Raw genomic sequence first — 14,283 nt, forward strand, 5'->3', positions numbered from 1 at the left:
TCTGCACATCTTGTCAGTGAGGCATGAACTGTCCTTTTTTCCAGATTATTTGACCCTGACCACTTGTGTCTTCTATCAGCAGCCATGAAACAGTGCAAGTTTTGTTGTTAGCATGCAAACAGGGTGAAATCTTGGGCCTTCATAGTTCCTGAAAGTCATTTTAACATCCTGACCCCAATTTCAGGCAAATGATTTCAGGTGTGGTGCTCCATTCCCTAATTTCATTGTGAGGCTTGCTTATGAGCATCACAAAAACACTCATTCAAAACACCTCTAGCACTTGCAGGGAGGTTTTTTTGTTTGTTTGTTTGTTTTGCTTTTTTAAATTCTTTATCCTAGAGGTCAGTGTCTCCTTATCGGGAGCAGAACCCACTTGTGTTTCAGCTATGTGGAGTTGCTTCCAAAAACCTGAGCTAGCTCGTATCATATTTCTGATTTATGCTAATTCTGTTTTAGTACCCTTATAGACTGGTTCACCAGGCAAGTGCTAACTCACTTTATAATCCACTTCTGCTACCCCCCCCGAAGAGAAAATGCGCATGTGTGTGTTTCCATGAGCATCTCCCAACCTCCTCCCCCAACAATAAGCCTTGTTGCTCTAATCAGTAAGTCTTTACAAGTCTGGAAAATTACATTTATTATGTTCTTGCCTGGTTCCATTTTAGAAATGGCTTTGAAACTTCCAAAATAAGTGTTTTTTTGTTTTTATTTGTTTTCACAGGAACACGTGTGGTGGGGAAAGGGCAGGTTTAGGAGATGGGAAGGAGTGCCAGATGGTAAGCATCACATCTGAGACCGTGGATGGATGATTCTGACGTGTTTTCTCTAAGGAACAGATGTGTTGCCAGGTTGCAACAGCTCAGAAAGATGAGATGGGTCCTTGCCATGAATCTTATCTTTCCTGTTAGAGATTTATTGGGTAGGAATAAGGTTCCTTTCATCTGTTGGCCTGTAACCAAAGTAAAACGCTCCATATGCTGAAAGGGACTACCCTATTTCATCTAATCTAAGATTTCCTCAATTGTAAGATGCTCCTTTATTTCATGATCAACTAAGAAAAAATATACTGCCAATTAAACTGCAACACATCGTATATTGTAAGACACATCTGAATTCCAGAGATGTTAAAATGTGAAAAACTGTGTGTCTTGGAATCCATGAATTATCAGGAATTGCAAACTTTTTTTGTCCAGGCCATTTCATGGTGTTTTACCTTCTGAGATTTATCCATTTGACTTTGATGATCCTGAATAAAAAAATAACCGTTACCAATCATTTACTCTAGGAAGTGTCTGTTGCGTTTACATTTATAATTCCCAGTCCTTCCAACTATACTGCAAGGAAGGGGATACATATCCCATTTTCCAAAGCAGGAGCCTGAAGCTTCTGGAGACCAGGTAAGGTGAGGTTGGTAAGACCAGGCAGTTCCCAAGTGGGAGTCGAGATCTGAACCCCGGTCCTTCTCCCTTCAAAGTCGAGGTGGTTTCAAGGAATTGCTCTCTTTGAAGAGACCGCCTGAGCACCAAATCTAAATATTTGTGGATTGTTTTAGAAACAGGTTCCCACCCATCACACAGCTGTCACACACTCGTTGTGAGACTCCTCGCCTCGCCTTCAGCGGGAGTTAAAAGGGAAAGGGAGCGGGAGGCGGGGGTGGTGGTTCTCCTGCACAGAAATCATTACAGACATAATGGGGCTAATGCCTTGTGAAAGCACAGAGCGCCGCGTCATTGTTTACCTTCAGGCAAGTCTTGATTCCTTCTTCTTAGGAGGGAGAAGGCTTTTCAGAGCCATCCGCCTCCATCGGGTCTTTGGCTCTTTCCAGCCTGAAAGGTGAAGGGTTTAGAATTCTTAGAGCATCTGCATAAAGTATTTCCAGTGATTATTTAAAACACGCATTCTTAACTGTGATTTGAGGAGAACAGAATTTTAGCCGATGGGAAAAATACAAAGCTTTGGGGTGATGCGTTGTCACTCTTTCTTCACTGTTTCCAAAGAAGAGGCCCCTCTGACAAGTGTCGAGGCTGCTGGTTACCATGGCAGTGATCGGTCCAACAGGGCTGGGGTTTTTAAGGCCTGCTGAACCCGTTCTCGTACTCACCAGCGCAGAACCGGTGGAAACGTTTTCATGTCGTGCAGCATTATTGGATGAGGCAAGTCTGCTCCTCTGCGATGAGGCCCCGCCTTGCCCCCAGCTCATTTGGGCATCTCCCCCGCACTCACCGTGCTGACCCAAATGTGATTCCAGGGGCGTGCCAGTCTCCCGGGCCTCTGAGCACAGGTGCGTGTGACTGCTTCTGCCTGGAACACAGCGCCTGGCCTATGCATCCCCTACGCCGTGGAGTTGGGGCCTCCTCCAGGAAGTCTTCCTGCTCTTCTCCATCCAGGAGGGGCTCGCGATGCATTCTGAGGGCTCCAGGAACACTGTGTTCACATGGCCTACCTGGAGTCGAAGCAGTCCTTCATTACTTACTAGCCGTGATCTTGGGCAAGGCACGAAAGCAGGATAATAGTATCTACTGCCCAGAATTATTGCGGGCATCCGTGAGCTGATCCGAGTAAAAGACTTAGCCCCAGTGAGCACTCAATAAATGTTACAGTAAAAACGTGTCTCCCCACAGAATGTAAGCACCGTGAAGGCAGGGGCCACGTCTTTCTTCTTTGAAAATTCAGAACCTAACAAGTGTATGGCACGTAGCAGACATTCCCAAAGAATCTAAGATGATGTGGTCAAGGAATGGGTTTCTCCACCTAAATGAGTTTTCCATAAAACTAAAGTTTACTCCTGAACACAGAAAATCCCTTTTTTTAAAACCTTTATTTATTTTTTTAAATGTTACATTAAAAAAATATGAGGTCCCCATACGCCCCCCACCCCCCTCACCCCACTCCTCCCATATCAACAATCATGGGACATTCACTGCACTTGAGGGGACGTTTTGAAGCACTGCTGCACCACATGGATGATGGTTTACTTTATAGTTTACACTTTCTCCCAGTCCACCCACCTTTTTTTTTCTTCTGATTATAACATTAATTCACACCCATTGGTGAAAATTTGAAAATCACAGAATTGTTAATTTTAAAAATTGGAAAATCAGAGATCCACATATATTAACCACCCACAGTTAATATTTTAGTGTCTGTTCTTTCAAACCACCCTTTTTATGAAACTGTATACATTTATGCTGTATTGTAATATGCTAATTTAAGTTTTAAAAAGTATTTAACTCTCACTGGACAATTACACTATTTCCAGTTTTCTGTTGTGTGTTTTTGCTACAATGAACATCCTGGTATCATACAACTTTGTAAGCATTTTGCTCTGTGTTCCTAAACCTTTTTTCCTGAACTGCTCCTATACCTTCCAACTGTTTATAACAGTTTATACTGTGCCCTTATCAGCTCATCATTGAAACCTTTCTAATGCCGCAGTGCCCATTCTGTGCGTCAGGTACCGTATCATCCCCTTGGTCAGCTAGCTGTTCTCAGGGGGAATGAGGTGTGTGCAGCAATTTGTCCCTGCACTGACTGGCCCCAGGTGACTGACTGGACTTTCTCCTGAGCCTGTCCATTGGTTTTAGTTTCTTCCCTCACTGTCAACTGCCCTATGTAACTTCTTGCTGTTTTCAGCAAGACTTCAACTCTTCCAATTGTCTGCTTTTGATTCATTGCGTTTAACAAGCATTTATTGTATGCCTGCAGTATGCAAGGTTTTTGGAAAGATTTTGACGGAAGAAAAATATTAATAAGACATAGTAAGTACCTACCCTGGAAAGGGAGGCAGAGATGAAAACAAGTATACAAAGGAGGCAACTAGAGAGAGAAGCACTTTGATAAGTCTGAGGATAAAAGAGCCTCAACGTTCCACAGAGGGAGCTAGTATTTCTTGAAGCATGATCACTTTAAAATTCTACCCTAGGAAATTAGAATTTTATAGATACCTTCCAACCTATTGGCATAGAAACCAGATAAATAAAGTTATTTAAATTCTGTGCTAAATGAGATTAAATAAGCTCTGATTTGGGGCTGAAGGGTTTTTGTTTGTTGGTTTGGTTTAGTTTTGTTTTGTTTGTTTTTTGGTTTTTGGTTTTTTTGGCTAATGAAGAGAGTTTATCTAGAAATGAGAAAAAGGAAAAGTACACACCCGAGACATGGGTGCAGGCATGCTACAGGATGAAATGCATCTCAAGAGGTTTTTCTTTGATAAGGGGTGTAAATCTGCCGGCACTGACTACAGTTGGCTGTTCACAGCCCATTCACACTTCTTTCTTTGGTCTCAGCTATGTTAGAGTGGAAATTTGCGGCTGGCGTTTTCCAGTTAAATGCTTCTGTGAAACAGCGAGAAGGACAATGTTGATAACAAGGCTTCTTTGCACTGGAACCATCGGAGCTTCTTTCTCTTTGTGGTCTCTTTGAGAAAGAGGTTTGTGCACAGGTGACCCAACCAGCCGAAATATAAAATATGTTACTTACTAGCTTAGATGTTTGATTTACATTGGGCCAAAATACACAATTTGAAAACTCCATTTGCACATGTTTACTGAATGCCTGCTGTGTACCTGGCATACAATATGCAGATATGGGTTTGCAAATTTTCTAGCTATGATTGTTTTGTTCAAAGTTCATCCAGATCTCCTGGCATCTTCCAAGCCCAAATGTGATCTTTAGTAAGATTACTTTTTCTTTCCTGTTGGATCTTCAGCATGCAGAACAGAAAAACAGCCTCACCAGGGGAATATCTGATTTAGTGAAACATTCTATTTCCTTACAGTATATTATCCCATATAGCAGTTATTGTGATTCCAAGGATAAAACTCTTTTACAACCAATAATGAATGAATGATAGACAATATTACTAGAACGCTATTCATTTTTGTCAGCTTTATGAAGGTTTTCACATTTTCACATATATTCTCCCAAATCATGTATGTGCATCAGGAAAACATTTTGAGAACTAATTTGGCATATATTCTTTTAAAAACTCCACAGAGAACATATACCACTTATTGCTCATTGTTTCAATAAGTTGTCTACAATGAAGGAATTCATGAGGTAAAGAGTTCCCATCTGTATTTGCCTATAGGCTTTTATGACGTCTCAATTTTCTGCTATCACCGCATAAAGTTCATGGGCAAAAGTTGACTGAGTTATGTGCCCCAAAAACCTTTCTCCTCCATTTTAGAAAGTTGTTCCAGATGGCTGACTTAAGTTATCCTTTGGAGCTGGTTATATATATAAAGTGCTGTTTCTTAGGAATGTCTAAGGGCCTACTGAGGCATAATGAGTGAATTAAACTTAAAAGTTCAGTGTGGAGTATAGATTTGACTTTATACTAGTAAAAGTAGTTCTAATTTAGTAGCAAAGAGTAATCAGACGGCACCAGCTATACATACAAAGGTCATTACTATAGCATGATTTCACTTAGGTTATGTCCAGCCAAAAATTTGAAGCAGACGAATTCAAGTATGGATGCAAAGAAACTTTGAGGTCAACTCAGAAATATGTCAATAACAATAGTCTATGACTTAAGTATATTAAAATGGCAGCTGGCCAAGTCATGACAGTGGCTGATTTACAATCTATTCCAGTAGGAGAATTAGAAACAATGTTTGGCTCATCTAATTCCTGCCTTAAAATTAAGGAATCAAAGAAGAAAGTCTTTTTGTAAACAAAGAACTAATCAAGATGAGTTGTAGTCAAAAACAAAAACATGCCCCTCATCAAAAGGGTCAATTTTGGGAAGCAGATGTGGCTCGAGCAGTTGGATGCCTGCCTCCCACATGGGAGATCCTGGATTTGCATTCCCGTGCCTCCTAAAGAAGATGAGCAGTGACAACAAACAGACACAATGAGCAGACACAATGAGCAGAGACAATGAGCAGGCACAACAAGCAGACAGACAAGGGAGCCATGTTGACGGAGGAGATTTGTAAAGATAGATTAGATAGATAGATAGATAGATGCCACTGGCTTGGGCACTTTAAAAAAAGGGGGAGGGGGGTGTCAATTTTTCTATTGGTGATGACCTCTATTTCTGTTGGGGATTCCAGGACTGTTAGTGCTGGATTTTCCCACTCAAGCTGAGAGAGATGGAAGTTAGGAACAGAAGTGGACGTTGTAGTTGGCTAGCAGTCCTTTCCCAGCTGATTTGTCAAAGCCAACCAGGTTCCTTACTGGTGATTAGGCCGATGAGATGTGGGGTATGGTTTGGTGGAGTTGTCTGAGAGAAGCCGTCTGCGTTCTCACCTGGCTTGTAGGCAAGGAGGCATGCACCCTACCCAGTTGGCGCTGGTAGCCATCCTGTGCAATGAGGGAAGCCAGCCTTCCCAGGAAGCAAGGGGCCTAAACAGCAGAGTGGAGAAATGCAGAGAAGCTGGATTCCAGATGAATCAATCCACCGACAGCTTGTCTCGACTTCAAGCTACGTAAGCTGGTGAATTCCCTCATTGTTGATGACGTTTTAAGTCGATGGCTTGTCACTTGAAGGTGATTCTCAGTGGAGACAGGAACCCCCATGGTGTCTGTGAGGGTTCCCGTAACAGAGCCCACAAGAGGGAGCCAGTGTTCTCCAAGCAGGGAAGAGGGGCTTCAAACCTTAGACGCCCCTCCGGAAACAGTGAAAATTCTCCCCAGGGGTACCCTGAGCAGGGACGATTGGCCCAGAGCAAAGAGAAGTTTTGGTGAGGGAAGGCGATTGGGAAGGGGGTGAGCGGGAGTAATTTTGGAATCAGCAAGTCAGTGAAAGCCCTAAATGTGTCTCTGTTGGGGAGAGTGTGTGGCAGGTTTGAGTGACAACTGGTAACAGTCGGGGAGACAAGCATTGAAAAGAGGGAAAGCGTTGAAGAGAAGACTGAAGACTTCTTTCTCCCTATTCTGGAAAGCTACAAATTACATTTGAATCACTGGTTGGTTGGTTGATTTAAAGATTAGCTAGAATTTAGTCCTGAATCCCTCTGGTCCTGGCAATTTTTAAAATACTCAGTCTTTTAAGCCCTGTCCAGTTTTTTCTTTGTCATTTGGGCTATTCAAATTTTGTATTTCTTCTTGGGTCAGTTTTGGTATTCTTTCCATTTGCTCTAGGCTTTTTAAAGTGTCACCACTGAATCTAATATTATGCTGTAATATTTTAAATTTCTTATCTGTAATTGTCTTTTTCTCATTCCTTACCTTTCTGTGTTTTCCTTAATCAGGTGTCTATTGCTCTCCTGTATTAACTTCTCTTTTCTACTTTATTTATTTGCTCTCTATTTCATTGTTTAGTACTTTAATTCCTTTACTTTCATTTGCTTTAGTTTTTTTTTTCTAATTGTTTAAAGCTAAGTATGACTATCCTTTAGTTTTTAGTCTTTTTTTTTTTTAAAGATTTATTTTTTATTTATTTAATTCCCCTCCCCTCCCCCGGTTGTCTGTTTTCTGTGTCTATTTGCTGCGTCTTGTTTCTTTGTCCGCTTCTGTTGCCGTCAGCGGCACGGGAGGTGTGGGCGGCGCCATTCCTCGGCAGGCTGCTCCCTCCTTCGTGCTGCGCGGCTCTCCTTATGGGTGCACTCCTTGCGCGTGGGGCTCCCCTACGTGGGGGACACCCCTGCGTGGCACGGCACTCCTTGCGCGCATCAGCGCTGCGCATGGCCAGCTCCACACAGGTCAAGGAGGCCCGGGGCTTGAACCGCGGACCTCCCATGTGGTAGACGGACGCCCTAACCACGGGCCAAAGTTCGTTTCCCTACTTTTTAGTCTTTATTCTTTAATGATGAAGGCATTTAAAGCTTTAAATATTCCACTCAGAAATTTTCATGCCTCATTGGTTTGATATGAATTGTACTGTTTTCAAAATAGTTTCTAATTCCTATTTTTATTTTCTCTTTGATCCAGAGTCATTAAAAGGGTTTTACTTTTTAATTCTTAAGTATTCAGGATTTATTTAGCAATCCTTTTTTTTTTCTTTTTACTTATTTGTAAGTTTTGTCAAAGGATTGACCTATATAAATCTTTTTTTTTTAATTAAGGGTTTTTTTTTCAACATCAAATGTCGTAAATATTCCAGAGACACATAAAAATATTAATATTGTCTACTCAATGCATGTATAGTTTAATAGTTTTACTATTAATGTCAATTTGCCATTACTATTTTTTATCTCTGGATCTGGATTTCTAGAAGTATATTAAAATCTTAATTTTTAATTGTATTTTAAAGCAAATTCTTGTTTATCTGATACTTATATATTTAGCATCTATCTTATTTGAAACATACATGTTTATGACTGGAATATCTTTTAGGTAAATTGCACTTTTTTATCATTATATAATCCTCATCTTTAACATGATTAGTGCTTTCAAATTTAAGTTCTGCCTTATCTGACATTAATTCCACTTTCTCTTTGTGATAGCTCTTTGTCCATCCTTTTATTTTCTAGCCTTTTAAAAATCACTGTTTTAAGCATTAAAACAATTATATTAAACATTAAAACAAATCAAAATAAAGGAGTTTATTGCTGGGTTTTGTTTTTTAACCCAATCTGGCAGTCTCTGTTTTTAAATAGAAAATTTAGTCCACTCATATTAAGTATGTAACAACAATTTTACTCATTCCATCTTAATGTTCATGCTTGGTTTTGCTTTGTGTTTCCTCTTTTCCTTTTTTTTTTCCTTCTAATTTTTTCTGGTTTGTTCAAGTTTCAGCCCCAATTTTCTTGTTAACTGGAAGTTCTAATCAACTCTTCCAAGCTTGTTACCTATCATGAAATTCACCCTCTATTTACTCCCAATCAAACCATGCTTTTCTCACCATCCCCAACAATAAAATCAGACCTTTGACTATTTTTACTGCCCCACCCTTCTTACTATATTACATTTAAAATGTTTTCATTCTGCAGGGTAGAGTCTACTCCCAAATGCTTCTGTTTTGCTGATGTGGCTTGTTATGTTAAATTTCCCTTGGGAAGTGGATTTGGCTCAACTGATAGAGCATCCGCCTACCACATGGGAGGGCCAGGGTTCAAATCCAGGGCCTCCTGACCCATGTGGTGAGCTGGCCCATGCGCAGCGCTGATGTGCGCAAGGAGTGCTGTGCCCCTCAGAGGTGTCCCACACGTAGGGGAGTCCCACGCGCAAGGAGTACACCTCCCAAAGAGAGCCACCCCACACAAAAAAAGCACAGCCTGCCCAGGAGTGGCACTACACACACGGAGAGCTGACACAGCAAGATGATGTAACAAAAAGAGACATAGATTCCTGGTGCCACTGACAAGAATGCAAGTGGACACAGAAGAACACACAGTGAATGGACACAGAGAGCAGACAACGGGGGAGGGGGAAGGGGGGACAAATAAATCTTTTTTAAAATTTTCCCTCGTAGCAGATCTCTTCTCATTAAAGACTACTTATTACACAATCTCACTCTATCAACATCTGTTTGCATTTACCTATATTTAAGGCAGATGTACTAGTCATCTCTTTACCCTCCTCTGTGATCTGATTCCCCTAGGATGTAATAGGAAGGTGGTGTTTTTGGAATCCTTGTATAGCCACAAATATGTTTTGTTTTGTTTTGTTTTGTTTTCTTGACAACTGTATAATGTCTTGCCTGGATATAGAATTCCTGGATTGTAATTCTTTTCTCTCTGATATTATTAATCCTTCTTATTTAGGCTCTAGAATTGTAGATAAGAAGTCCTATAGCAGTCTGAAGCTTTTTCTTTTTTGATATTTGTTCTTTTTTGTCCTTCAGCTTATGAGTTGTTTATTTTTTTAATCCTTAGAGTTCAGAAATTTTTCCAGCTATGAGTCTGTGCAGACTCAATGAAATTTAATATGTATTTAATTTTGCATCTTCTCGATCTGGGTCTTTACTTCCTCCTAATATTTGCATATAGGCCTCCTGGATCTGCCCTCAAGTCCCTTTTCGGTCATGATTCTGTTTGAATTTTTGCTCTGTATTTTAAGTTGCTTCTAAAGGATATTCCAGGTTGCTAGTTTGCGTTCCAATACCAATTTCAATTCACCCACTCAACTGCTGAATTTATTTTATTTATTTATTTTTTTTAAAGATTTATTTATTTTATTTTATTCCCCCCCTCCACCGGTTGTCTGTTCTTGGTGTCTATTTGCTGCGTCTTGTTTCTTTGTCCGCTTTTGTTGTCGTCAGCAGCACGGGAAGTGTGGGCGGCGCCATTCCTGGGCAGGCTACACTTTCTTTCACACTGGGCGGCTCTCCTTACAGGTGCACTACTTGTGCGTGGGGCTCCCCTACACGGGGGACACCCCTGCGTGGCACGGCACTCCCTGCGCGCATCAGCGCTGCGCATGGGCCAGCTCCACACGGGTCAAGGAGGCCCGGGATTTGAACCGCGGACCTTCCATGTGGTAGACAGACGCCCTAACCACTGGGCCAAGTCCACTTCCCCTGAATTTAAATTCACGAGTATTTTGGTGGTTGTTCAGTTTCGCTTTGTTGTTTTGTGTTATAAATGATAACTCTTACGTTCACTGTTTTTCCCCCTGTTCATGTTGTTGCCTCTCCCCTCCAGCAGCTTTGTCTTGCTAGGAGCTGACACCTGTAAGTTCTATTATTTAATCCTCTTTCCGGCTGCTTGGGAGCCTTAGGCCATTTGTTTTCTAGACAGTGCACCTCAAGCTTTTGTGTACATGTGAATCACCCGGCACTCTTTTTATTTTATCTTTAGAAAATATTTCCCACCATTATTTATTCATCTATTTTTTTGGAGGTACTAGGACCTCATACACAGGATGCAGGCACTCAAGCCCTGAGCTACATCCGCTCCCCCTGGCAATCTTTTTAAACTATCAGTTATGAGTCAGAACATCGGGAGTGCGGCCTGAGCGTTGGCATTTCTAAGAAGCTCACAGGGAATGCCAGTGCTGCTGGCCCCGTGACCACACTTGTAGACCCGCTGCTGCAGATGGAGCTCAGGCCCAGCCGGTCTAGCCCATGGTAAAAGGTGCCTCTGTCCCTGAAGATGAGTGATGCTCACGCCGGCAAAGGTGGTGCTTTTAGGGCACCAAAGGAAAGTCCGTCTCTGTCTGGGTCATCTCCTTGGCTACAAAGATCAATGGCCTCCAGGACTGTGAGAACTTGGTCAACTTGCTTAGCTCCCCTGAAAGCCCAGATGGAGCAGCGGACCTCTCAGGAACTCTTCCAGGGGCTAGTGCCATCTGTCTCCCTTCGGAGGTCTACAGAGCTCCTCAGGGCCCCTCCGATCCCTTGCAGCTGGTCTCCAGGCTCTCATTCATTGCAAGCCCAGCCTGCCTGCCACCTGCAGGAACTGCTCAGCGCAGGAGTGGGCCTTTGCATTGACGTGCAAGAGAAGGGTGAGGAGCGTGAACTTCCAAGCTCCTTGTGTGCTTGGGAGCAGAGTTGTAGCTGCAGGAGTCAGAAAGGCCCTGTGCAAGATGAACACAGTAAGTTTTAAAGGATGGGTAGACTTGGGAGAGGGAAAGGGAAGGATATTCCAGGGCAGTAGGTAGGAAAGCTGCATGATGATTAGCCTGGGTGGGACTTTTGGGAGTCAAGGCACATAAAACTGGATGATCAAAATGGATCAATGAGGGAAGCGGACTTGGCCCAACGGATAGAGCGTCCACCTACCACATGGGAGGTCCAAGGTTCAAACCCCAGGCCTCCTTGACCCGTGTGGAGCTGGCCTATGTGCAGCGCTGATGCACTCAAGGAGTGCCCTGCCACGCAGGGGTGTCCCCCGCGAAGGGGAGCCCCACACGCAAGGAGTGCACCCCGTAAGGAGAGCCACCCAGCGCGAAAGAAAGTGCAGCCTGCCCAAGAATGGTGCCACACACACGGAGAGCTGACACAGCAAGATGACACAACAAAAGGAAACACAGATTTCCAGTGCCACTAATAAGGATAGAAGCGGTCACAGAAGAACACACAGCGAATGGACAAAGAGAGCAGACAACTGGGGGGAGGGGAATAAAAAATAAATCTTTAAAAAAGAATGGCTCAATGGGGGATAGACGGATGAATTTTTGAGTTTGATGCTGTAAGTGGTAGAGAGGAGGATGACATGGTAGAAGAGCATGAACCTTGTGGTGAGAAAGACCTGGGTATAAATCTCAGCTCTGTATGTCCTGGTATTGTGAACTTGAGCAAACTGCTTCATTTCTGCCATCTTAGGCCTTGAAAATGGAGGCAATTGTGCCTTTCTCCAAAGTTCTTGTTGGGAGATCGTGTCTGTAAGAGAAGGACTGACACGTGGTGAACCCCTCTCCTCTGTTTTCTGGTGCTTTTGAGCCGGAAAGGTCTTGTCTCCTAAGAGCCAGCTAAGATCTCCTGCTAAGAGGAAACTGAAATGCTGAGGAGGGAAAGGGGTCGAGGAAGTGGCCAGAAGAATGCATTTGAAACAGATGAGGCTGGGAAGGTATCCAAATGTGTGTGTGCATTTGCAGGGCCAGCTTTGGAGGAGACAAATTGTTGAAAGAGGCAGTGGGGAAGTCAGGACTGTAAAGTGAGGAAAAGGGACCAAAAGAGTAAAGTGAGAGGACACCGAAGACTTACTCTGCATTGTTGACTCGGGCTTGGACATAAGACGACAGGGGAAGTGGCAGAGAAGGACAGTTCAGGCTTTCAGTGGCACAGTTCAAGCAATGACAAATCAGAGAGAGAAGAAACCAGCCATCGGGGGTCCACACTGAGAAGCTGTGGATGGATCCACCTCTCCTGCAAGCTAATATATAACTTAAAAGAACACTCAGGAACGTTCAGAATTATTTATTATTTCTTAGCTTTGCACGCGAACACATAAATGTTTTGGTTTCCTCTTGAGCGTGGAAGTGGTGAAGGGTTGGGAAGAAACAACGGAACGGCCATCATGTTTATAATGGAATTTGAACCACCTGCTAAAGAAGATTCACGATCACTAATTTTGGGATGAAAGTGTTTAGTCTTTGCCATATTAGATGAACAATGCAATGCCCAAATAAGATTGTTTCTGTCAATTGTTTAAATATTATTCATCTAAAGGAAAGTTTCAGATCTTAGAAAAAATGATAAGAGCCTCACAAATACCTCTCAGGTTTTTCATATGTTTTGAAACACTGAGGAAACCATCTGCTGGAAATGCAGCAGATTCAGCAAAGAGTATTTTTATTGAAACAGAGTATATATGTGCAAGTGGCTAGCATTATGTTTGGAAAACAAGACAAGCTCAATATTAGGGGAATTCAATTAAATCCCTTAAAACAAACTGAATTCAAAGTACAATCATTTTGTGTGATCTATTAACTTTAAAAAAAGATAATTTTAAAAACATAAATAAGTAAATAAATAAAATGTATAATCAGAGAACTCATCGTCTTAAAGGATATTTTGGTCCAAGAATGTGACTGGGCTAAGTCTCAGAGGTCACCACTGTCAGTTCAAAAGCCCCTGGGACAGTCTGGGCGTTATTTGAAATTCACTCCATTTTCCTGTATGCAGTTCTGTGGCCTACAAAGATAGTGTTCTGTTGCTCCTTTAAAAAGTCAGTGGCTACACGAAGGTGTGGTTAATTGGAAGGCTAATGGGACTGAGGGGGTGTCTCTGGTCTTAGAAAAGTGAAGAGACCGGGTCCAATAACAGAGTGGACTTGAGCACCCACCTTTGCCTCACTCAAAACTTAGCTGGTTAAGATGCATTAACTGGAGGTTGAATTTTTTGTATCTAGACACTTCCCATTTACTGAGTTCGTATATGCTATGTATTTTATAGATATCCCATTCAATGCTCCTAAAACCCCTCTGAGATAGATACTACTCTTATCTCCACTTTACTATAAGAAAATACAATCAGCACTAAAACCAGGGTTGTAGTTAAGCAGAATTTGGAATTAAACTGATCTCCACTCAATCTTGACCTATTACTTTGGTATTTTCTACCCTGAGTGGGCCTCGTTTGACTCATTCTACCTCTCGTAGAGTAATTCTCACAGGACTAGACTTCAAGGCCAAGGTTGTGATTACCTACCCAACTTTTTTTTTTAAAGATTTCTTTTCTTTCTTTCTCTCCCCTCCCCCCCAATTGTCTGCTCTCTGTGTCCATTCGCTGTGTGTTCTTCTGCATCTTCTTGCATTGTCAGATGGCACCCAGAAACTGCGTCTCTTTTTTGTTGCGTCATCTTGCCGCATCAGCTCTCCTTGTGTGGGGCACCACTCCTGCGCGGGCTGCACTTTTTTTCATGCAAGGCGACTCTCCTTACGGGGTGCACTCCTTGCAGGTGGGGTACCCCTATGCGGGGGCACCTCTGCGTGGCACGGTACTCCTTGTGCGCGGCA

At 42.5% G+C, this 14,283-nt stretch overlaps 1 long non-coding RNA gene across 1 annotated transcript in view; it reads right to left on the bottom strand.

Moving 5' to 3' along the window:
• Nucleotides 1-586: 586 nt before the first annotated feature.
• LOC111767051 (uncharacterized) overlaps nucleotides 587-14,283 on the bottom strand; it is a 59,999-nt gene continuing 46,302 nt past the window's right edge. Inside the window, exons 2-4 of the long non-coding RNA XR_002798955.2 lie at nucleotides 2,224-2,443; nucleotides 1,739-1,826; nucleotides 587-1,246 (exon numbers count right to left, since the gene is read on the bottom strand). This is a non-coding gene — a long non-coding RNA (uncharacterized lncRNA). The remainder of the gene's footprint in view (nucleotides 1,247-1,738; nucleotides 1,827-2,223; nucleotides 2,444-14,283) is intronic.

The sequence above is a fragment of the Dasypus novemcinctus genome, chromosome 12 (genome assembly GCF_030445035.2).
Source record: "Dasypus novemcinctus isolate mDasNov1 chromosome 12, mDasNov1.1.hap2, whole genome shotgun sequence".
In the NCBI taxonomy this organism is placed as follows: Eukaryota; Metazoa; Chordata; class Mammalia; order Cingulata; family Dasypodidae; genus Dasypus; species Dasypus novemcinctus.